Source organism: Panthera tigris, chromosome B2, assembly GCF_018350195.1.
Source record: "Panthera tigris isolate Pti1 chromosome B2, P.tigris_Pti1_mat1.1, whole genome shotgun sequence".
Taxonomy (NCBI): Eukaryota; Metazoa; Chordata; class Mammalia; order Carnivora; family Felidae; genus Panthera; species Panthera tigris.
The window spans coordinates 104,965,097-104,990,963 of NC_056664.1; the positions used below are offsets into that span (position 1 = coordinate 104,965,097).

The window sequence follows — 25,867 nt, forward strand, 5'->3', positions numbered from 1 at the left end:
CATCTTTTTAGCTTGATTTCTTCAACACGAATTAGAAGATATTTGAAAATAATTACATTTTTGAGCCATTGCTTCAGCCATTAACTTCAGGAATTGCTAGAGTTGTTACCTGTCTTGTTAACCTGTATGATTAACTCACATACTGTGCACCGCAATTAGTTTCCTTTAAATAAATTAACTTGGGGCCCTCGCTGGCTATCAACGATTTCCTCCTTTCTCTGACTTTCACTTCAGTATGCATCCATTCAGACAGACTTGCCCAAGCCTGTGAGCCCTTGGGGCTTCATGAAAAGCCTCCTCTTTCAAATCATTGTCGAAAACTGTGGAGAGTCTGTAACTGTACCCTTTCTTCAAGCCAATGAGTTCATCTTCTAGCTTCACGGATGCACAGCAGGCAGCAGAAGCACCTTGGTTGCTACACTTCTCTTTATCCCAAATCCCATGCAAATGAGACAGGGATGCGGGTGGATGTGACACACAAAATGAATTTGAATGACAGCTCAAAAGCCCCATGTGTAGAGAACCCTGATCTTTTATCATGGGCACCAAGCAAACCCATGTGACTTGTTCTAGAGGAAAAAACTGTCTTTAACATACTGGACAGGAAGTAAACCTGCCTTCTGCTCTAGAGGGAGACACTATCTCTCTATTTAAAGGCTTTCTCTTACACAAAAATCCGTGTAAAGATAAAGGTAATCAGCACCTCTAGTTGGAGGACTTGCAGAAACATGAGAAGCCGATGGAGAGTCTTTTCCTAACACCTATTTCTGCCAGACATTAATTATGACAGAATGTCTGGCAGAGAAATATTAACCATTATCACCTTTGAAGGAAGACTTCAAACCACACATGCTCCATTCCGGAAAAACATTCTAATGACCCTTTCCCCACCCACTCCTACTCCATTCCCCAAGCATGCCATTTTCCCTCCTGATATTAAGGCCTATGATATTTTCACTGGTTTTTCTTTGTGCTAGCCACACAAGAGTCATGTCTAATGCTCAGTCATATAAATCATGGCAATGCCAAACAATACCTTATTTGCTTCATCCTTCTTTCCCTAGCCCTATGCTTCCATTTGCTTTTAACATTTTCATTTACTTATAAAAGAACTTACTGCATATAGTCTGTATTGTAAACTGCCTTAAAATATCTTAGGAGAGAAGCTGTTACATATTGATACAAATAAATATCAAATAATGGAAAGATTGCACAGGCCAAAATAGAACTATTTAAAAAAATTTCATAAACAGACCAATCACCAATGACCTCTCGAAAGATATTTCAAAGCACTTCTTCAAATTCATTCATCTCGGAGCTATTCCCCAAAGTATTCTAAAATATCAGAAGAGGTGAGATAAGGGACATCACAATAGTGAATAAAACAGGCCTGCTAATTTTAAAATTCATATTGGTTACTGGTAATGATAGTAGCATACATTTATTGTATTAAAAATATGTGAGATATAACAAAGAAAAATTAAATTGTCCACAGCATATCACTATCTAATATAAACAATGCTAACTTTTGTGTGTGTGTGCGCTATGCATTAGAATCACCTGGGGATTTTCTTTCTTTCTTTCTTTCTTTCTTTCTTTCTTTCTTTCTCTGTCTGTCTGTCTTTATTTCTCTCTTAATATAATTTATTGTCAAATTGGCTTCCATACAACACCCAATGCTCATCCCAACAATTGCCCTCCTCAATGCCCATCCCCCACCCCTCATCAACCCTCAGTTTGTTCTCTGTATTGAGAAGTCTGTTACCGTTTGCCTCCCTCTCTCTCCGTTTGTAACTTTTTTTCCCCTTCCCCTCCCCCATAGTCTTCTGTTAGGTTTCTCAAGATCCACATATGAGTGAAAACATATGGTACCTATCTTTCTCTGACTGATTTATTTCACTTAGCATAACACCCTCCAGTTCCATTCACATTGCTACAAATGGCCAGATTTCATTCTTTCTCATGGCCAGGTAGTGGTCCATTGTATATATAAACCACATCTTCTTTATCCCTTCATCAGTTGATGGACATTTAGGCTCTTTCCATAATTTGGCTATTGTTGAAAGTGCTGCTATAAACATTGGGGTACATGTGCCCTTATGCATCAGCACTCCTGTATCCCTTGGGTTAATTCCTAGCAGTGTTATTGCTGGGTCATAGGGTAGTTCTATTTTTAATTTTTTGAGGAACCTCTACACTGTTTTCCAGAGTGGCTGCACTAGTTTGCATTCCCACCAGCAGTGCAAGAGGGTTCCCGATTCTCCACATCCTCGCCAGCATCTATAGTCTCCTGATTTGTTCATTTTAGCCACTCTGACCAGTGTGAGGTGGTATCTCAGTGTGGCTTTGATTTGTATTTCCCTGATGATGAGTGACATTGAGCACTGTTTCATGTGTCTGTTGGCCATCTGGATGTCTTCTTTGGAAAAGTGTCTATTCATGTCTTCTGCCAATTTCTTTACTGGATTATTTGTTTTTCGGGTGTGGAGTGTGGTGACTTCTTTATAGATTTTGGATACTACAATGCTAACTTTTAATTAGCAATAATCGCACCTCAGATAAACCTCATCGGCTATGATACTGCCACGGCGCAAAGCTACAATGCTAACTTTTAAATGTAGTTCCATGTCGTTGCTGCAAATGGCAGGATTTCATTCTTTCTCATTGCCAAGTAGTATTCCATTGTATATATAAACCACATCTTCTTTATCCATTCATCAGTTGATGGACAGTTAGGCTCTTTCCATAATTTGGCTATTGTTGAAAGCGCGGCTATGGAACTGGAGGGTATTATGTTAAGTGAAATAAGTCAGTCAGAGAAAGACAGATACTATATGTTTTCACTCATGTGTGGATCTTGAGAAACTTAACAGTAGACCATAGGGGAAGGGAAGGGGGAAAAAAAGTTACAAACAGAGAGGGAGGGAGGCAAACCATAAGAGACTTTTAAATACAGAGAACAAACTAAGGCCTGATTGGGGGTGGGGAAGAGGGGAAAGTGGGTGATGGGCATTGAGGAGGGCAATTGTTGGGATGAGCACTGGGTGTTGTATGGAAGCCAATTTGACAATAAATTACATTAAAAAATAAATGTAGTTCTGTGTCTATCTATATTAATATAGATATCTATTAATCAAATTGTGTGTATAGATTATTTACTGATTATTTTTAAAATTAACAACTTATCATGAGCATATTCAAACTATGCTATTGATGTTATTTAAAAATATAAGTTTTTAATGGCCTCATGTATTTTTTTATCACTTGACCAGACCATATTTTATTAAGCAATTACCTGCCCTATGGTTTACTATTTGAATTGTCTATAATTTTCCCAGTAGAAAGTCTGTAGCACATAACCTTGTCCATATTTGTGATTATGTCCTTGGAATGGATTCCTAGAAATAAAATAACTAAGTCAAATAATTAGGTGTAAGGCTCTTGACATGGGTGTACTTCTTTCCAGAAAAACTGAACCAATCTATACATGCAGCAATTGCAAATAAGAATGCCTGTTTTGTAGTTTTTCTTATTCATTAAATATCATTACTAAGGACATTTTGCCTGTCTTATTTGCCATAAATACATTGTCTAAGTTTTCTGTTTTCTTTGAGGTTTGTTTTTTGTGTTTAGAAATATGAAACATGTATACCATCAAATATATCTTATTATTTCTTGCATTGCTTTTATGATTTTAAATTCCTTGTCAATTCTGAAATTAGTTAAATATTTTCTGATATATTCTTCTAGTTTTGTGAGTGGTAGAAGTGTCATGTTTTGTGTTTAAATCTTTAATCCACTCTGGGGCTGGACTCTCAAATGATAAACCAGCAAGGAATTCCTTAACTGAACTCCAGGAACAGTAGAGTTGAATCCAGCACCAAGAGAAGAGCAGGAAGTGAAACCCGAATTTTAGTTTCTTTCTCTCCAGTAGGGACTTCTACAGATATAAGCTCCATTTCCCTGGTCAAACCCTCACCCAGTTCTGACTTTTAGGCATGATGTGATCTAGAGTCCAAAAAGTGAATTTGGTGCAAAGGCGAAAACATGTGGATAGTGGATTGGCCAAACATTCTTCACCTCATTTATCTAAACACACTTTCTTTAATCACATTTTTAGATTCCTCACAAGTGCTCAACTCATACACAGCAAGAGGGAGTGTCTCCCTAGCCCCTTTCTCCCCCCACCCCCACATTTTAAGCAAGAAGGGTCAAAGATATCTTCTTCTTATCTCTGATTGGGTTCTATCATCGTGATGTCTTATGGGAGGGCAAAATTATCAAGTCTCTCAGTCTAAACTAATATCTAGAGTCGGAGAGTTGACATAACCCTGAAGTAACTTGGTAAAAGTATACAGCTATCCTTGCCATGTGAAAAAAGCCACTTTCAAGATTATTGAGGATTACCACCTGCCAGAGTCTCCAATGCAACAGCAGCTAGAATTGAAGTCACACTTGATTAAACTTGTAATAATTATTCTTGTTCTCTAAGATTCATCATTCAAATATTTGGCAACGTACTGTCACCTGATTTCCTCAGGGATAAATATTGCTTTGGCTTACAATTTTGTTAATTAATGGGAACTCCAGGGACTTCCACATCATGCTTTCTATCAGTACTAATATGTTCCTCCACACGTTAGAGAAACAAAGACAGGAATTGAGGATTCTGAAAGATGATTAAAAAAAAAGTATATTCCAACTATACATTTAGGCATTGATGAAACAAACACCAAATAGCTTCATGGACTCTCTTAGCTCACACTAAGATAAATTCTCCATTTTTCACCTGAATTCCATAAGCTTCCACTCTAACGGATACAGCACAGGTAGAATTCTGTGTTCCCAGGAAATAACTCCCAACCAGTAGTTCGTAATTCTGCAAAATTCTGAGTATTTCCTCCTCTGATCCTAACCTAATCCTCAGTATTTTATGATTCTGGAAGTGGTTTCAGATCCTTTTAGGGAAGACTAGAAGGAAGACTTACTGAAGTCTCTGAATCTGTCATTTGACTCAGGTAATGACCCAATTCAGGCCTTGGTTCATTAGATCTAGAGTTCTGTTGGTTATTAAACACTAATTTAGATTTGGGAGGGCTATCCAGGCAATTCAGTCTTAGTGATCAATTAGCTGCTATAAAAAAATCTCAGGCTTGATGCCTATTATGATACTCATATCCATTTTGATCCTTGAGGTTAAGTGTTGATTCCCAGCTTCTGCTACCCTAGGATACCATTATCCCCACTAAAATCTGGGGACATATTTCAAAGGCAGTATCGCCCCTCATTTTAGCCTCCAGTGTAGCACTTTTCTAGGGAATTGGCATTAGTTATCTAGTGTATTTTTCCACGTCTTGATGAAGGGTGTGTCTTCTCAGGGGACAGTGTTGGAAGGTAACTACTTACACATGATAAATCCACCTTATATCCATCTTTGTATCACTAATCATCTTATTTCATCCTCTGCAATAGAGCACATTATGTCTGGTATCTCAAATTTATTCAGTCCAAACCACTATCGAGTCCAATTTTGGCTTACCAACTAAGCAAACAAATAAGATCCTCAAGCTAGAACACTAAAACCAAAATCTGTTAAGTGCAGCTATATAAATAAACTCTAAAATTGTGTTTTATCCTATCTAGTCTAGAATTCTCAGCAGCCATTACTTCCATATTTCCATAATGGAAGCCATACTTCCCACGTCCTACCCAAAATAAGTTAGAAAATGTTACAGTTCTCTTGGAATGTGGGTCTTTTCCTCCTGGGTTGGTTCATAATTGACCCTTAGGAATATGCTGCTATCTAGCTCTCACTATTGATCTAAAGGCACTGAAGTGTACTAAAGTTAGATCACAGGGAAAATTGGCACCCTCTTCCAAACTAGCTACCTTACATAAAGTCATAATAGAGTCTCCAAGCAAGGCAAGATGAGCCTCTCAACAGAGACTACTTTTGCTGGCAGAGGAAACAGAGGGATTTGGGGTCTGAGGCACTCTAAATCCCGAGCTATCTAAATCCTCCAAATCTTAGCCATTTCAAATCTCAGTATTTCATTCTTTCCAACCAAAGCCTTTATTTTTACATGAAATTTGACAAGGCTATAACATCAATCAACCATGTAATTATTAACTACAGGACCCAAATCTAATTCTCAGTGACATCAACTGGGTGACTAGAGAAAGGAAGAGTCTCTTTTAGGGCCAATGTAGAAACTTCCCAGTATTTTTTTTTTTTTTGCCTTGTCTTTGGCTCAGAATTTAAAGTCCCCACGCAAACCTTTGTTCCTGAAGTACTCCAGTGAAATTTTAGGTATTTTAAGTGAATTTTAAACTTTTTGAAATTTTTTTTCTTTCAAAATTATGCTCCTCTACCAAGCCTTCACTGTAGTGGTTCTACTCCCTTGTTCTACAGGATTTTTTTTTTTCTATTGGCCCAAGCAGTTTCGTTCTTATCTTTCGTTTTTCTCCAGTCTTTAATTCTGTTTGAATTGAGAAAAATCTATCTGGACTTGGAATTTACCAACAGATAAAGCACCGGGATTACCCTTACTTCTTACTCTTTCTGTGGGAACTGATAAACCTATGTTTCAGATTTATAATTAAAAATCAGGTTGGAAAGCATAGCTCTCACTTTACTTCCCAATGAATAATGGTGTTTTATGTAGCATGGCTCTTATCCTATTACTCTGGCCGGTTCTCAAGCATGCCACAGCGATGCCATTAATGAAAACCTACCATTTTCAACATATTTACTATCAGGACTCTTTCTTCGTTATCCCTTTCACAAACGTCTTGATGTAAGAAACCATCAGTAGTCGCCACCCTCATTCCGTCCCCAGTTTCTGCCTTGTTTTCTGAGACCAAGTCACTAGGAAATGAAGAAAACTACTCTAGGAACTTCAAACAGAATCTCTACCAAGTCAAAATAAGCTGCCTAGCTTTGCAGTGAGTACAGACCATGGTTATCTGAGCCATTATGTAGACTAGCACTGTCACAAATGTAAACTGCATATGTTATTTTAAATTTTCTATTAGTTACACTGAAAACATGCTCAATAGTCACCTGTGGCTGGGGGCAAGTGTTGGTCAGTGCAGATCTCAATAGCCAGGGAGTGTTATGAAAGTCCCCATGCCTATGTTCATCTGCAGGTGAATCTTTTTATTTGGTAAAGGATGGATGAGCTTCCAACTGCTTTAAGTCTTCAAATTGCATTCATAAACATTTTAAATTAAATTCTCCGAAAAATCTGGTCAGTGAGACAAACATTTCCTAGGGACTACAGTAGGAACTACATTAACGTGATATATTCAAAGACATCTAGAAGCCAGGAGTAGAAGTGGGTTGGAACTCTTCTTACCATACATAGTGTCCCTAATTCAATGACTGATCTATGTCTAACACATGACCCTCAATATCTCCGTGGGAGCTGTTTGGAGGTCATGCCCGCTTTCCAGAACTAACTGAGCCACTCTAGACTCAGAGCAGCTCACAGAATAGGCAACCCTTTCTCGATTTTTTATTAGGAAAAATATATCCATGGGTCATCATATCAATTCACCCATACTGCCTCATCAAAACACTCAGAACTCCAGTCTTGTAATGTTTTCCTGATTTTGTTTTTCCCTGCTAGGCACTCCAGGCTAGTCATCATTTCCACTCAATAATTCTGTTTCTTCTCTAAAATGATCTTTGTTTTCCAATTCTGCTTCAGGAAAGCCTCATGCTAGATGTGCCACTGTGCCCAGTATCGCTTTTGTTCAAGTCTAAATATCTCAGACTTTGGTTTGGAGGAGCTTGAAAGCCAGACACTGGCAGCAGAGGTGAAAGTTACCTTTTTAGCTCCAGAATCTGTAGACCAGAATCAGCGTTCCTCAGGCGCCTCACAGGAGAATAACCTCATTGTCTTTCAAGCTCTTAAAACCAGACTTCTCAGGTTTTTATTTTTATCAAAGGCAGATGCCAGGGGCACCTGGGTGGTTCACTTCACTGACAGTCCAACTGCTGATTTCAGCTCAGGTCATGATCTCACAGTCCGTGAGATTGAGCCCTGCGACCGGCTCCATGCTGACAGCACGGAGTCTGCTTGGGACTCTCTCTCTCCCACTCTCTCACTGCCCGTCCCCAGCTCTTGCTCTTTCTCTCTCTCAAAATAAATAAATAAACTTAAAGAGAGAGAAAGAGAGAAGTTGGGGGGAGAGAAACCATAAGAGACTCTTAAAGATAGAGAACAAACTGAGGTTTGATGGAGGGAGGTGGGGGGAGATGGGCTAAGTGGATGATGGGTATTAGGAGGGCACTTGTCATGATGAGCACTGGGTGTTGTATACAACCAATGAGTCACTGAATTCTACTCCTGAAACCAATATCGCACTGTATATTAACTAGCTAGAATTTAAATAAAAAATTGAAAAAGGGAAAAAACAAAACAAACAAAAAAACATTAATGCCACTTACCATAAATTAAAAAAAAAAAAAAAAAAAAAGAGTAGAGGCCACATCCTGACAGCAATCAGAAGTCAGGGCACAATGTCTCAGATAGATTACTGGTTTGTTATAAAAAAGCTATAACTCGGGAACAGCCAGATGGAAGAGATACGTAGGTCAAGGCTCGGGGAAAAGGGTACAAAGCCTCCGTGCCTTCCAGCCACACCACTGTGCCAGTGTCCACACATTCACCAACCTGGAAGCTCCCCAACTATTTTTCCTCATCCTGTGCCCTTCCCCCCTGTGGAAGGAACTAAAATTTCTGACTATCTTGTGGAAATAGCTTATTAATCTTAACTCTAGTGTTGATATTACTTTTTATCTTGCTCTCTATATTTGTGTGTTTTGTTGAAAAACTTGGGTGGCTGCATTTTAAACTCCGATAAAACTCTGAATCAGAAAAATTAAGGTTAACCTTTATTATTTTTTCCACTGCTACATCAAAGAAGCTCTAAAACACACAGGAAAAAAAATCTACCATTTCAAATAAAGTCAGAGTCTAATGAAGGATAATAACTGATGATAGCAAGAGGTCTTTTCCGTCATTTTTGTATTTCTGACAAATGTATGTGTTTGGACAGTTTTGAAGTTGTTGCTGTCATTTGTATTTTCTCTTTGTAGAGATGATGTGCAGTCATGCATCGAAAGGCTTTGCAGGAAGCTGAAAAATGTTCCCATTCTCTCCATCTGTTTACCAAACATGCTGCTTCAGAGAAAACTAAACAATCCTAATGTTTCTGTTTCAAAACGTGGCTATTTTACAAGAATGTGACTAGCTTAGAAAGACAATCCTGTTCTTTTAAATGTTCACGACTAAATACCCTTTGCTACATTCAGTTGACAAAATTCATTCTCAAAATTTCCATTTTACTTGAAGCTGACATCTTCCCCGTAGTGGACAACCTCAATAGCTTTCTTCTGTTACAAGAATTTTTATTAAAATGATTTAAAAAAACTGAAAATGCAGAGACTTCAGAAGTGAAATCAGGACAGAAATGTCAAAACTTGTGATACTTGCAATATAAGAATCTACTATTAATTCCTAACACTGTAATTATAATGAAAAATCCAAAGTACAGAATTCTAATAGTTTAAATAACAGTCTTATAATGAATCAAATGAAAATTGTTAACAATAACCAAATGAATATTTCATTTTATTTTTAATAACTAAGTTGTGTTCTTTTGAAAAACAAATTTAACTGATTAAAAAAATTAACTAAATCTGGCTATTGTTGGTGGTCCATGTATAAACTGACCTAAGATTTCATACACATAAAATACTAACAGTGATTTTTAAAATGAAAATGACATTGGTGCTTTAAAAATATAGCAATAACATATACTTGCATCATTCACAATGCAAGGCCGGAAGGGTCTTTGGAGAGGAGTAAGACTTAGAAAAACCTATTTTTTTTCAAGTTTTTAATAACATCACTTTAAATCTTCAGGTTGGAGAAAGATACAAAATCTAGTCAGTGTCTTCCAATAATTCAGTGATACTTGACTTTAATTTTGTAGGTGAGTAGACATTTTAAAAATGTGTTAATTATGACTTAAAATCTACTTGTACTAACCAGCACGTAGTGAGCGTGAGCCATCTACAGAGAAGTGTCCTAATGGTTTACGTGTATTAATTTCTCAACAACCCTGTGCTAGGCATGACTATTATTTTACAGAGGAGAAACTGAGGCATGGAAAGTTTATATAATAAAAGGACATTGAAAGAAAATATCTTCCCTGTTAAATAATATTTATTAGAAGATAATTGTTGCAAATGATCAGTAGCTAGGAATAAACACCAAAAAAACCCTTATGATCTCATAGAATAGATGTGTTTATAATTAGATGGAGATTGAGAAGTAAGCCATTACTTCTTTTTTTTTAATTTTTTAATGTTTATTTTTTGAGAAAGAGAGAGACAGAGTGTGAGCAGGGGAGGGGCAAAGAGAGAGGGAGAGACACAGAATCTGAAGCAGGCTCCAGCCTCTGAGCTGTTGCACAGAACCCGATATGGGGCTCGAATTCATGAACCGTGAGATCATGAACTGAGCTGAAGTTGGACGCTTAACCGACTGAGCCACCCAGGCGCCCCATAAGCAATTACTTCTGATGAGTGTAAGCAGCAATGGCAGACCAGGAGAATCCTATGAAAACCCAATGAAAAGGTCTACAGGAAAGTAGGCACCAGTTTTTTCCTTAGCTCAGGAAAGTTAAAAGTCACTGGTGGGAAACATCTAAAAGCAAACAACAGACCTAAATGTGTGGGGTTTAATCTTTCATGTAGGAAGGTCCATTGTGGATACAGACAGCTCAGGAAGTACCTGAGATCTTGTACCTGGCACAAGAGACCCTGTATTTAAGAAATGTTCCATGGCTCTCTTTCATTCCCTTTATACCAACCCTACTCAAGTAACTGGAGAAATAAACTTAAGCTACAGCTATTGACAAACATGTTATAACTATTAATACACTTGGCTGCATGTTCCTGTATAAAAACTATAAATTGTTTTTACTTAGTATGTATTCAGTGTCCTTTGAATGAATGAGTTAATTAGTTGAATGACTTAACAAAGGTAAAGTAACATGAAAGAACAATCCTTGTCTTCAGTGTTTAAAGCTGTCTAAGGATGAGAGATGGATAAATCAACACCTTCCATGAGTATTCCTTCAGCACTTGACTTTGTTCAGAATGCAAGCACATCTCTAATACTGTTTGTTTTAAATCACTCCAATTGGTCTATTCTGTTTACTTTGAACTTCTTGGAATTCCAAATCTGTAAATTGCATTCCAGCGAAACATCAATATGCCATTCACAGAGTAAAATCCCTCCAAGAAGAATGAGATTAGCTCATGTTAGTGAGAGATAAGTTCATTAGGACACTTTGAAGGTTGGCGGAATGTCTGGAGTTAGAGTTGTTTTCAAGTACCCTGAGTTCCACAATGTAAATTAATTTAACCCAGTGTACATTTATTGACAACTCTTATGAGCAAGACACTGTGAGGATACATATAGTTTCAAGTTGCTGCCATTAAAAAACTCATCTGAAAAAGTAGATATATCCACTATTAATTATAACAGAAGGAAGAATGTAGATAGTTCCCGAAACACAGGAGGGACAAGTCAAATTGGGACTAGGGGACTGGGAAGAATTTGTGATAGCACTGTAGCAGCCATTTTGTGACTAGGTAGCTATTACTGACACACTTAGAATAGCAGAACAGAAGATAGCAAAGCCTGTGGGTCCTTGATGACATCATTAAGCTGCTAACCAATCCAGCAACTGCCTACCTCTGGAGTTCTTTTTTGATTGGGGAGTTAGAATTTAATACATTTTAATTACATTTAAGCTATAATTGGGTATAGTCTATACCCAATTTATAGTATATAAATGGCTCAGTCACTTAAGCATCTGACCCCTGGTTTCAGCTCAGGGCATGATCTCACAGCTTCATGGGTTTGAGCCCTGCATTGGGTCTGTTTGGGATTCTCTCACTCCCTCTCTCTCTGCCCCTCGCCCACTTGTGCTGTCTCTGTCTCTCTCAAAAATAAATAAATAAACTAAGAAAAAAACTGTAATTAAGATAATGCCTCTTCCAGTCCATCCTTCGGTTCTTGCAGCTGAAGTCACCCACTTTTTTTTTGTTAGGCCCCAGAAATCTGGCTGAGCTGTAACAAGAGTTGAACAAAGTGTAGGCATTGCAATAAAAATAAAAGGTGGTAATATCTAAAATATATAAAGAACAAATACAATTCAACACCAAAAAAATCTGATTAAAAATGGTTAGAGGACTTGAATAGACAATTTTCCAAAGAAGACACACAGATGGTCAACAGACACATGAAAAGATATTCAACATCACTAATCATTAGGGAAATGCAAATCAAAACTGCAAAATCACCTTACACCAGTTAGAACAGCTAAAATCAAAACGAGAAGAAATAAGTATTGGTGAGGATGTGGAGAAAAAGGAACCCTCATACACGGTTAATGGTATAGGCACTTTCGAAAACAGTACGGAGGTTCCTCAAGAAATTAAAAATAGATATACCATATCACCCAATAATTCCACTCTTGGGTATTTATCCAAAGAAAATGAAAACACTAATTTGAAAAAAATGTATGCACCCCAATGTTTACTGCAGCATTATTTACAATAGCCAAGATACAGAAGCAACCTATTGAAGTACCTATCAATAGACAACTGGATAAGGAAAATGCGATATATATAATGGAATATTGCACAGCCATAAAAAAAGGACGGTAGCTATACTTGTGATGGACATAGTGTAATGTGTAAACTTTTCAGGTCACTAAGTTGTATACCTAAAGCCAATGTAACACTGTGTTCCAACTATACTCAAATAAAAATAAATGAAGAGGGAGAACAACTCTGAAAATGGCCTTATAATGGGGTCTTGAAACAACTGTTTGCCAAAAAAAGTCATCTATATCATTTAGTTAAAAACTGATCCTACAAACAACTTATGAGGAAAGGTGTTTAATAGATTTATAGATTTCCAACTTAAAAAAGAAAAGAAAGGAAAAGAAAAGAAGAGAAGAGAAGAGAAAAGAAAAGAAGAAAGAAAAGAAAAGAAAAGAAAAGAAAAGAAAAGAAAAGAAAAGAAAAAGGTGGGACCAAATGCAAAAAGGTAGGATAGAAAGGATACTGTATTTCTGAACATGGACTTGGAGAGCAAGAGGAACCAGATGTCTGAGATTTAAGATCTGATTAATTGTAGGTATGATTGCTATCAATCTCTGTAAGGTAAAAGAGAAGGGATAGGTTTCAGGGAAGAAAGCACTGAGTGTAATTTTGGTGTGGGGTTAGAAATGCAGAAAGCAATCTAATATCTAAATAATTTTGAACAAAATCATGCCATCCCTTATGAGGAAATCAACATGACAGTATCCCCAATGGGTACAGTAAGCCTTATTTACTTCACACTGATGTGGCATTTATCCAAAGTTGAGTTTAATATTACAAAGAGGGGCGCCTGGGTGGCTCAGTCGGTTAAGCGTCCGACTTTGGCTCAGGTCATGGTCTCACAATTCTGTTCATGAGTTTGAGCCTCACGTTGGGCTCTCTGCTCTCAGTACAGAGCCTGCTTCAGATCCTCTGTCCCTTCTCTCTCTGCTTCTCTCTTTGTCAAAAATAAATAAACATTTAAAAAAATATTACAAAGAAATCACTGGCCTGCTTCTTATTGGTTGAGTGAAACAACTGAATAGACACGTTAATCTCAGGTTTCTTCTGAAACCTAACTAAAATGAGAGCAAAAAGAATAAAAGTGTTTAAATCTGTAAAGGCCAAGAGAATGGGCACCTTTCTCAAGGGGCTATTTGAGGATGTTAGCCCTCAAAATGAGAGAATGACTCAAGATCATGGTCGGGATTCTGTAATCAGAGCATCCAACACAGGAAAGAAGTGAAGGGAATTCCTAGGACAATAAGGAAGGAAGCCCTAGGATGACAGCAGAAGCCAGTACTGCCTGGAGCAAGCCAGTGGCAGGCTGGTCGAATGTGTCTAATGGGAAAAAAAATTCTTTAAAAAGGGGTACATTTATCTGTTCTGTCATTTTCTGCTCACACGAGTAGATCTCTCTTGGTCTTGATGTAATCCCCAAGGAGACTGGGAGTCTTCCCATGCTCCCAGGAGGAAGAGAAGAACTAGTATCGTCAGTACCAGTCATCTTTATGAGTGTCCAAAGCTGAATAATCAAGTTACAGCCATAAAAGCTTTGATGGAAAAATGGAAGCAGATGGCAGGAGAGGTGAAGAGTGGGAGGCAACTGGCCTGAGGAGTTGGAATCAACAGCAGGAGAAGGGGAACCAGGAACTGCTGTATAATTATTAGAATATGCCTTCCAGAGCATTTTGATCTTTAAATGAATCGTATAAGTAACTTCCATGAAAATAAAAAGTTTAAAGAACATGAAAAGGTAAAGAACACATCCAGGGAGTGGGTTCACATAAAAAGGTAACAGTCACGCCTGCTGAACTCTTATTCAACAAACCCTATCCTTGCACTCTGCTGCTGGCTAGCCCAGCCATTCAGCTTAAATGCTCATCTCCCTTCCCTGGGCTAAATCCTGCAAAACAATGGAGAACACCTTGCAAGGATACTGGAAGGATTTGCTTCCCCAAACAGCTCAGTCACAGTCTCCCCTGGTGTGGGTGACAAAACACACTTTAAATCTCTATTCAAAACTAGCATTTACATTTTTGAGCCCAGAATTCTGGGGAGTATAAATAATTCCCAGGGAAATAAAATCAGAGGTGGTTTAAACATGATGATGCTTTTAAAATTCAACCAGTCCAATACCTTTGACATACAGGGACAGAAGCAGAGGACCCGGAGGCCAAGTGACTTGCTTAGGGCAAGAGACTACGGAAAAGCAGGGAACAGAACGGAGACTCTTTCTACCAACTTTTTGTCAACCCATGTTAAGTACTGGCTTCCATTGTCCCTGCTGACATGCTGCTGCCAGGCTGGAGAATGGGGGCTCCTGGCACAAAGGACTCACAAAGGTGGCTGTTTCAACCAGGCTGCAAGTAAAGTGCAGAGCAAGCGTTGAGTTAATGCACTGTGCACAATGCCACTCAGACGTGCGCTTGAGTAGGGAGCTTCACAAGGGTTTTTCAAGACAGTGAAGTGCTTGGGAGCTTGTTTTAAAGGATCAGAACACTCCCACCTCTCTCCTGTTCCTTTCATGTGCACAGCAAAAGAGCAGAGGTATTCTATTTCCACTGCAGGTTTCTGAGTGTGAGACCAAGAAAGCTATTGATGGGAAACTGCTCTTTAGCGACATGGTGCTTCAACAAGACATCCCTAGCACAACCAGGGATTGTGGCAATGGAGCCTCCTTTTTAGGACATCAGCTTCAAGACAGCCCCTCCCCAGGGCAAGTTGCGAATGTTGCCTGTAGACAGGCTCCAATGAAGAAAGTTAGCAGTTGCAATTTCTGCAACGTGCTCCACACACCTCTTCCAGCATACCCTTTCCAACCATAACTCTAGATCCCAGTTTTCCTCTCCCTCTGTGTTCCAAAGCATGGAGAAAAAAAGCACGCCTTTTGTTAGGTATCAGTGCTGGCTCATTGCCCCTTATCTACCAATTTCCCTGTCATTCAATAAGCACAATAAATATGTTTGATACTTGCTTTAAATTCCCCGGTTCTTGGGAATGTTTCATTGTGAAGGGTTTTCCTTTACCTCTAAAGTAAATGAGCTTATCATAGCCCATTAAAATTGTCATTTCGTCGGAGGACCACGGACAAACTGTCAGGTAGTGTTTCACTCTTATCTCTCTGTCTGATCAGAGAGGAAGTCTCGCTAGTCCCTCTTTAGCTTGAAGCTAATTATTGGCCTCACAATTACACAAAAGGAGATGCAGTTCTTTCCACACCTGAAGGCATTTGAGGTGCAATTTGTGTGGTACTTACAAGCCCTGCTAAAAGGAACGGCTGCCTATTCTCCTAATCTGTCTGTTTGCATTTGTAGGCATTGAGAATGCACAGTAAACAAGCCAAAGCACAGATGCTTTCACAGGCTTGTGTTGGACAATAACTATGGGAACAAAGAGGCAAAAAGCTCTTCCCAAATCTGTACTTTACCGGCTGATACGTGTTTGTGGATATTCTTGGGTAGACCCAAAATGGTCAGAACGTGCCATGGATGTGGACAAAAATGAACATATCTGGAAAAAAGGCTTTCATCCCTTAATTTCAAATGCTCTGTTCTCATCTGAAAACACGCATGTATAGTATACAAATATAAGGTGCTAATCTTAAAGTAGGTTAAAGACAATAAGATACATTGTAAAGAGAAATTGATTAATGGCTTTCTATAGGATTTATACAAGAGAGAGAGTTTTACCTCTCTCTGAGGGCTTGGTTTTTCTGCTGGAAGTTTGAGATGAATTAGAGCCGAGTGAAGTCCTCTTCAGCATTATGATTTTATTTTTTTACACATCTCTGTTTTAGTCTAAGTACTTTCAATACATAAAAATTGTGTAATCCTTAACCAGAATCTCAGCAGATGAGGCCTGAAAATCTGTGTTAATATACATTGACTGAGATCTGTATTGATACAGATCATTGCACAGGTGATTGTGATGCCCAGCTTCTGAACACTCGTAGCATCCATCAACACCATTTGCTGTGCCCTTGACAGTTTGAGATGGTTAGGTGCCTGCAAGAAATGTGTTATGCTATTCACTGAACATCTCTTACAGCTTTTAGAATCCAGATAAATAAGAAGTTGAAATTTTTGTTATGAAAATAAACTAGTTTGATTTATATCTTTGGTACAGAAGCAATTACAGAATAGATCAAAACTTTCTAAGGAATATTTCTTTAGGGATCTCCTCAAGTGTTTCAGCAAGTATTCTATTGCAATTACAAAGTTATGTACCAGAAAGCAAAGAACAGTTGACCGTGGCCCAGAAAACTTTGATGGCTGGAACGACCAATCAACTAACTCCATTATAAATACTTGGTAAGTTTCCTGCATCAGCTTCACTTTTGAAAAAGAATAATATTAAAGGATGAAGTAGCATGTTAAATAAAGTTGCTTGGCAATTGTCTATAAAGGTACTAAACTATATCCGCTTGAACAACAATTTGGATTTTTATATACTTTATATTCAATCTTGTTTCTGCATGTAATTATTCATCACATTCAGTTGTTTCTTCAGAACTCTTGATCATCCTGTAAGGGAAAGGTTAGAGGCAAATTCTTATCACCACTGTGTTAATGACTAGAGAACTTGTATGCAATATTTTATCATTGATTTAGTCATCAATTCAGCAAAAGTATACTGTGAACTTACTATGTGCCAAGCTCTGTGAAAACCTCTTGGAATTCAGTAGTGAATATGACAGGTATTATCTGTACTCTCCTAAGAGCATTAGAGGAATTGAATATATATGGCTTGGATTATCAGGTGCTAAGATCAGAACTTATTCCTAAAAAATATGCTAGTATTAATTTCTTGCAAAGATACTAGGAAAAAGGCTTCAAAATAATAAGATCCACTAAACTCAACCTATGTATGGTTCCTCTTTAAGGAGGTAGTATCTCATGATAAATGAACAAATTCTACAGAAAAATTTAAATTGTTCCCAGTAATCTCACTAATTAGGTGAAACAGTCCACAAAAATTATCAAGAGCAAAAGTATTGTATAAACTCTATTTGTTTCTCATATAGGATGATAGCATTAAGGATTCAGACTTGCAGTTCTTAAAAAAGCTAGGTGCTTTTAGATTTTGATAGATTATGTAGATCAACTATACTGAGTAGAATTAGCAAATTGAGTTAAGGAGCATTTTGAGAATATAGATTATCAGGTAACTATCATAGAGCTATAAACATCAGTAGAAACAACTTAGTAAACAAAAGCCATATAAACCTAAGGTACTAAGGATATAAAGATGAAAGCAATCCTTCCCTCAAGGATTTTGCAGATTGGTAAAATCTCTAAAGAGGATGATTTTATATTCATATCCAAATATCTCGATGAATTGCTATGAAAAAATTATGTAATAGGTATAGGGAGAGTTCAAAGAGGGTGTCTATTTGGGGTTAGATTCTCGGAGAGGTTACCACTCACCCTTCTTTTTTTTTTTTAAGTTTATTGATTTGAAGAAAAAGAGAGTGTGGGAGGGGCAGAGAGAGAGGGGGAGAGAGAGAGAGAGAGAGAGAGAGAGAGAGAGAGAGAATACGAAGCAGACTCCACACTGTCAGCATGGAGCCAGATGCAGGGCTCAAACTCACGAAACATGAGATCATGACCTGGGCCCAAACCAGGAGTTGGACACTTAATGGACTGAGCCACCCAGGTGCCCCTCCACTCACCCTTCTTAACACAAGGACGAATTTAACAATTAGGCTCACATACTAGCATAGGAGTTGTCTCAGTGGAGGGAGCCACATAAGGAAAACAAAAGGAGATGTTAGGAGCATGTGTAGGCAATGGGAAGCAGTACGTTTGTTTGGAAGATGGGATTCAAAGGAACCAGTAGGAATAATGGATCTGAGGAGGGTTCAAGACACAAGAAAGAGGGCAGAAGAGACAAGTAAGCCAAATGGCCCGCGCCTCTTTACCCACTAAGGCATTCATTGAAATCAAAAGCAGTGCAGACTGAGAGTCTGAGAAGGAAAGCATAAAGCAACTGTCAGGGGGCTGCGAACCTGAACAGAGCTACTAGCAATATCACGGTGCTGTAGAGATTAAAATTGGACTTCAGGGACTGCCAAAAACAAACAAACAAAAACAAACAAACAAACAAACAGAAAAACCTTGGTAAACATCCAAAACTTCCAGTTAGGATCCCCAAAGGACTACTCTCTAACAGCACATTATAGATATACATAAGGTCTTACCAAGATTGGAAGCCAGTCTTGTTGCAATCCTTGATTCACTCAAGATAGTATATACCTACACTCTCTGCTAGACAGTAAACAAACCCATTAAAAAGAAAAGTGTTACCATTTAGAGACTCTAGAATTTTTCAAACACAATTTCTAAGGGTTTAATAAAAAATTACCAGGCAAACCAAGACACAAGAGGGGGAGCAACATGGGGTGAAAAAAGACAAGAGAAATAAATTAGAAACAGTATTAGAAATTTTTATTTTTATTCTTTTATTATGTATTTGTTTGTTTAATGTTTATCTATTTTTGAGTGAGAGAGCACAAGCAGGGAAGGGGAAGAGAGAGAGAGAGAGAGAGAGATACACAGAATCTGAAGCAGGCTCCAGGCTCTGAGTTGTCAGTGCAGACCCCTATGAGGGGTTTGAACCCATGAACCATGAGATCATGACCTGAGCGAAAGTCAGACATCTAACTGACTGAGCCACTCAAACACCACTGTTTTTTTGTTTTTTGTTTTTTTTTAATTTAGATTCAAGTTAGTTAACATATATTGTCGTATTGGTTTCAGGAGTAGAATTTAGTGATTCATCACTTACATTTAACACTCAGTGCTCATCTCAACAAGTGCCCTCCTTAATGCCCATCATCCATTTAGCCCAATCTCCTTCCAGCAACCCTGTGTGTTCTCTGTATTTCAGAGTCTCTGATGATTTGCCTCCCCTCTCTGTTTTTAACTTATTTTATTTTTCCTTCCCTTCCCTATGTTCATCTGTTTTGTTGCTTAAATTTCACATATGAGGAAATTATATATTTGTCTTTCTCTTATTAACTTATTTTACTTAGCATAATACACCCTAGTTCCATCCATGCTATTGCAAATGGCAAGATATCATTCTTTTTGATGCCCAAGTAACTTTCCATTACGTGTGTGTGTGTGTGTGTGTGTGTGTGTGTGTGTACTACATCTTCTTTATCCATTAATCATGCTGATGGAAATTTGGGTTCTTTCCATAATTTGTCTATTATTGATAGCACTGCTGCAAACACTGGGGTGCATATGCCCCTCTGAATCAGCATTTTGGTATCCTTTGCATAAATACCTAGTAATGGAATTGCTGAGTCATAGGGTAGTTCTATTTTTAACTACTATTTTCCAGTGTGGCTGCACCAGAGGCAAGAGAAACAAAAGCAAAAATGAAGTACTGGGACCTCATCAAGATAAAAGTCTTCTGCACAGAGAAGGAAACAATCAATAAAACCAAAAGGCAACTGAAGGAATGGGAGAAGACATTTGCAAATAACATATCAGATAAAGGGTTAGTATCCAAAATCTATAAAGAACTTTTCAAACTCAACACCCAAAAGACAAATAATCCAGTGAAGAAAGGGGCAAAAGACATGAATAGACACTTCTCCAAAGAAGACACCCAGATGGCTAACAGACACATGAAAAGATGCTCGGCATCACTCGTAATTAGAGAAATACAAATCAAAACCACAAGGAGAGATTTTTATTTTTTTAAGTTTTATTTACTTAGGTAATCTCTGAACTCCACGTGGGGCTTGAACTCATGACCCTGAGATCAAGAATCACATGCTCCTCTGACTGAGCCAGTCAGACACCTGAGAAATTTTATATCTATGATATCTACATTCAAGAAAACTGATGAAAAGAATAATAATTTCATCTAAGAGCCGGTGTCTGCAAGAAAACACCAAATGGAAATTTTAAACTAAATAAAACCAAAACTGAATTAAGAAAGCAAAAGGTGGGTAAAAAACAGATTGGTCACAGCTAAAGAATATTCATCATCTTGAAAAAAGTTCAGTAGGAAATTCCCAGACTAAGCAATGGAAAGAAAAAAGGATGTAAGATACATAAAGAATTACGAGACTTGTGGGGCACAGTGAAAAGGAAAAACATACATGCAATTGGAGTCCTAGAAGAGGAGGAGATAGACAATAGCACAGAAGCAATATTTGAAGAGATTATGACCAAGAATTTTCCAAAACTGAAGAAAGACATTGAGTCACAAATTCAAGAAAACATAGCCTCAGGCAGGAAAAGTACAAAGAAAGTCACGCCTTGGCACTTTATAATTGAATCTCTGAAAAATCAAAGAATAAGAGACAATCTTAAAAAGTAATTAGAGAAAATTACCTCCAAAACAAAAAAAGAAAGAAAGAAAGAAAGAAAGAAAGAAAGAAAACCAAAAAACTAACTTTTTTTTCCCCTAAAGCAACAGAAATATGTGAGAGAAAAGGAATCAGATCTGTGCACATATTCAGGGAGGTAGAACTGACAACATGTTTTAATCCATTAGATGTGAGAGGGGACAGCAAGCACAGAGCCAAAGATAACCCCAGGGTTTCAGGCTTAGAAGCTGTTTTGCACTGTTCCCCAATTCAGAGGATACAAGAGGGAGAGGCCTTCCAAGACCTGGCCAAACTCTCGTCTCCTCCCTCCCAATACCCTCTGAAACACCTTTATTTCCCAGAACTGGCAACTAACATATTCTCTCCCACCTCTGACCATTGTCACTGTTATTCTCTCTGCTTTTCTTTAACATCTTCATAATCTTTGTGAGTCACAAATTTCATTATCTCCTGAAGACAGTTCAGCTATGACCATAGCACTTATCATTCTGTTTGAATCTCTAGCTTGCTTTGTTCTGCATCCTGGATCACCTTGAGGCTGGTATTTTGTCTTGTTTATCTCATATCCTAAGATAGGGCACATAGCTGTATACACAGGAGGTGCTCAATTTTAATGGACTTTAATTGAGTTACTATTTGTTTCTACAAGTATGAATTGGGAGTTTTACTAAATTAGATTCAATGAAATGCCCCAAACTATGCAGTATATAGAATATATGGGTGTGGGGGAAAGGAACATAAGTCAGAACTCCCTGAACTAACACAGTTTGTAATCTAGTTAATAATTTAAGACTTTAACAATCTCTAAGTTTTTTGATGATGTTAAGTAGATTATTAGTTTAATTGTATCGACAATGGTACAGTGAATTTTTAGGACATCTATTCGAGTCAATATAACACATAGAATAAAGTACTTGAAAAATGACATATATTTCCTTTAGTTATTTTAGTAAGTTTTCAAAGTTATTTGTATATTATGCTATGTTGAACTATACTTACAAGATAGAGATCACTTTACAAAAGTCACTCATTAACTGGGTTCACTCCTTAGTTTGGCTCTTGCCAGGACTTTTCTGCTCTTTTGTAACACTTTCTGCCCCGTTTTCGACACTAAACACGGAATATAAGATTATATCTCATGATTGAAGGTGTGATAATGTGTGCCAAAAATCTTTATTACTTTCTTTTTACTATCATTTATTAATGCTTGCCCGTATCTCTCTTAAGGCAATACTTTATACAATGTATTTCTACCAATCATGCAACTGGTAAAGACTCTCTTAAGAGCCAAATTGGATCCAAGGAAAGGGAAAAGAAAATGTAAATGCAAAGAAAGAATACTTGGCATCTTAAACTGCCTTCCTAAATCATAGACTAAAAACACATCTGAAGAACTATTGCATGGAAATGATCAGACTAATAAATAATTTAAACACAAGTTTTAAAAAAAGAGCTTAATAAAATAAATTTATAATTTTAAAATCACTTTCTTCGTCCTAAGTATCTATCTTTTTAATGAAAAGATTTATAGAAAAATCACCATCTCAAGCATGAATCACATAAAATAGCTAAAGTAGTAAGTAAGTAGAAACTATAAAAATAATCAAAGCCTTGGATTTGAGCTTGTCTTTTCTTTTCTTCTATAAAATAACAGTTATTTTAAGAATTTCTCCCAGTAATGAGCACCACTTTGGCTTGGGTGAAATAATTTTAGTACGTCACTGGTTATTTTCATCCTATTTTCCCATCCTATTCTGAGGATATGATTTCTTCAATTATGAAAACTACAATTAATAATTCACGCAAACACAGACCCACAGGAACAAAGTGTGAAAACGTATTAGGAGAGAACTACAAGGACATCCCCAGCAGACAGTGCTTTCAAAGAGAGAGAAAGAAGCTCCCTTCACAAAGAACTGAGGGGATCTATTTGTGGTTTCACATACACATTTTGAAAGCTCCCAATTGTGGTTTCAGTATCAAAATAATGAAGTGTCAATGGCATTTCTCCTCACGGTAAAGAATTAATTAAACAACCTCTATAATGATCTGTTTTTTAATAGTGCTGTTTCTGACATGAGACCCTTTTACCTTGGTTCTGAATTACACGAATCCTTGTGAATGCTTTTGTTATAAATACTCATCTTGCCTCCTCATGTGTGATGTGAATTTCTATGCTCATAGGATCACAATTATCTCCTTACTCCTTTCAGAAAATTTGTATAGACTCTTTGATATGATAAACTCAAAGTGTTTTTGCAAATATACCATTTACTCCAGCCAATGTGAATCATTGCCCTCATTTTATAAGGGTAGCAATACCACCTTTCAGACAAATTGTTAGGCAAGGGAAGGTCTTAACTCACACCTAGGGACAAGCTATAAAGAGCTAGAGAGCAAAGTTCTAGAAATCCGGTGATGTTTCCATTATCAAATATGCCTTGCTTTATAAAATAGCTGAATTTCCTTAAAGATTTTTATAAATGAAAAGAAATGAACAGACTCTAATAAATGAATATTTGTTTTCCAGTCCAATCAAGCTTTAATGCATTCTGAAGACCTATTCCATAGCACTGAAGCCCGTTGGTTACAACCATTGAGTTTTCTAAAGGGGAGATAAAACATGTACTACATATTTCAGAGAAAAAATATGCTTTGTCTATGCCACAGAATACCTAAATTTGAGATGTCTCTTATACCCTGTACAAGAATCACAAATTCCAATGGCCCATAATAGGGCCAGGCAGGAAACACAACCAGATAGAATGAGTCTGAGTATAGAGCAGTAAGGTGGGGGCAGGTAGTGGGGGCAGGAGGTGGGAATTAGACACTAGCATGCATGAATAGATACTTCATGTAAAAAGGCAACTGCTGTTCAAATCTCAAACACCCTGTGTATAGTATTTGGAAATATAAGCGCATTTTACCATATCTTCTGAGTTTTCAAGACACAATAAAGATCCATAGGTTTATGTAAAATTTCTTGATATCCAAATTCAAAATGTTTCAAAATCACTGGACAAGACAAACAGACAATGCATGCTGACTAGATTAAACTATAGGACACTACGTTGTGATCTCCATATGGTAACACACTCTGAAAAAAATGCACCTACTCAGAAGTTAACCCTTTAGCTCATGAAAGGAAATCTCAAGAGGTCATTTGGCCTAGATCTTCTATAAAGGTAGCTCTATGTCAAAACTATTGAAGATCGTTTATTCAATGAACATTTACTATAGGTATTAACTCATGCCAGTCACTACGCTAGGTGGTAGTGATATGACATTGAACAGGGTGAGTCCTCCCTCTTTTGAGGAGGTTTGGGGATAAGGCTGTCTTATCCCATGGCTTTATGGTTCCAATACTAGCATAATACTCCTGGTCGCTGGTCCCTTCTCCTCACTACCTTTTCCCAGGGGAGTACAGTGACTTCCCTGATTGGTGAGTTGTTGAGAAGAACCTGGAAAAGTATATGTTGGCTCTGCATCCTTATCTGTCCTTGGGGATTCACTTGCCTACTGTCATCATCTGCTCTTGGCCTCATGTGGGGGAACAAATGATATTTTGAGGGATACATTCATTTCAAGGGAGAGTTATAAAAACTATTTGCCTTCACCTAACCCATGCCCTCCAGTACAATTTTAAAGGTTAAAAAGGGTGAGAGTATAGAGAAAAGTGGAGGAGAGGCAAGGAAGGGAGTCTGGAGGAGCCAGCAAGTTCTGAAGGGTCCTGTGAACCATATGAAGGAATCTGGCTTTCTGAGGAAAATGAAGGGTGCCTCTGAAGTGTGTTCAGTGGTAAAGTCACATAATCAGATCTCTGGTTTTAAAAGAGCAGTCTGACAAGAAGGAAAGCTCGGTCTGACCAGTGTTATAAACAGGTTGCAGGCAACCTCCAGCTTAGAGAGACATGAACTAGTTACTGTTACAGGAATTCAGGCAAGAAGTGAAGGTTCTTATTCCAGACATAAAGAAGAGAAATGCAGGGAGTATGCAGGAGAGATAATCATCAGGACTCAAGGGACCATATGAGCTCAGAACAAAAAAAGTCCTTGGATCTAAGCAATGTCTCCACCCTGCTCCTCCATTGCTGGCACTCCGCTGGGTCCAATGCTAGTCAGCAGCTAATATAACTCAATATCTGGTCCCTCTTAGCTTGATCAGAACTGGTAACAAACCTTGTCTGACAGCCCGCCCTACTCTCAGTGGCACTATAAATTCCTGAGTCTCTTGTAGGTCCTCCTCAGACATCCTAGGCTGAGTGGTCCACCCCAGCCTCTGTGAGGGGCTCATTAGCCCTCCATCATGACCATCCCAATGGTTCCCATCTTAACTCCTTCTCAGTCCTTGGGCAGAGGGATCACTGCAGCTGCAGAAAGTTTTAAAATCCTGCCACACCACTTAAGAGCCCAGAGCGGCCAGAAAGTTAAGTCCATACGCCCTCAAAATAATGTTCCTTCTCACTTACCTAACAACACTCCTTCTCTTGAAATCTGAATGCATCTCTAATTATTTTGTTCTCCTACCTTCAACTCTGTATCAGTCTTCTTTGATGGAACTGGGCTTTCATTACCCTGTCTTCTTGCCTAGGCCACTGTGGTCTACACCACCAAATCTGTCTTTCAAAGTGCAAGTGTCAAGCCTCCAATCTCATGGGCCAGGATTTGAGGAGGTCTGCTGTAGGATCACGTTTTAATGAAGAAATCAAACAATCAAACATAATAAGAGCCAACATTTTTTGAGTGTTTACAACAAACCTGGTGGGCACTGTTCCAGGCTTGATTTAATTGTCTTTATCAACACAATAACCCTAGTATATTCCCCACGGTAGAGGAAATTGAGGG

The 25,867-nt window shown here is 38.0% G+C and overlaps 1 pseudogene; it reads right to left on the bottom strand.

The window, feature by feature from the left end:
- Positions 1-2,487: 2,487 nt before the first annotated feature.
- On the bottom strand, positions 2,488-2,598 carry LOC122238989 (annotated as a pseudogene).
- Between the last annotated feature and the right edge of the window lie 23,269 nt (positions 2,599-25,867).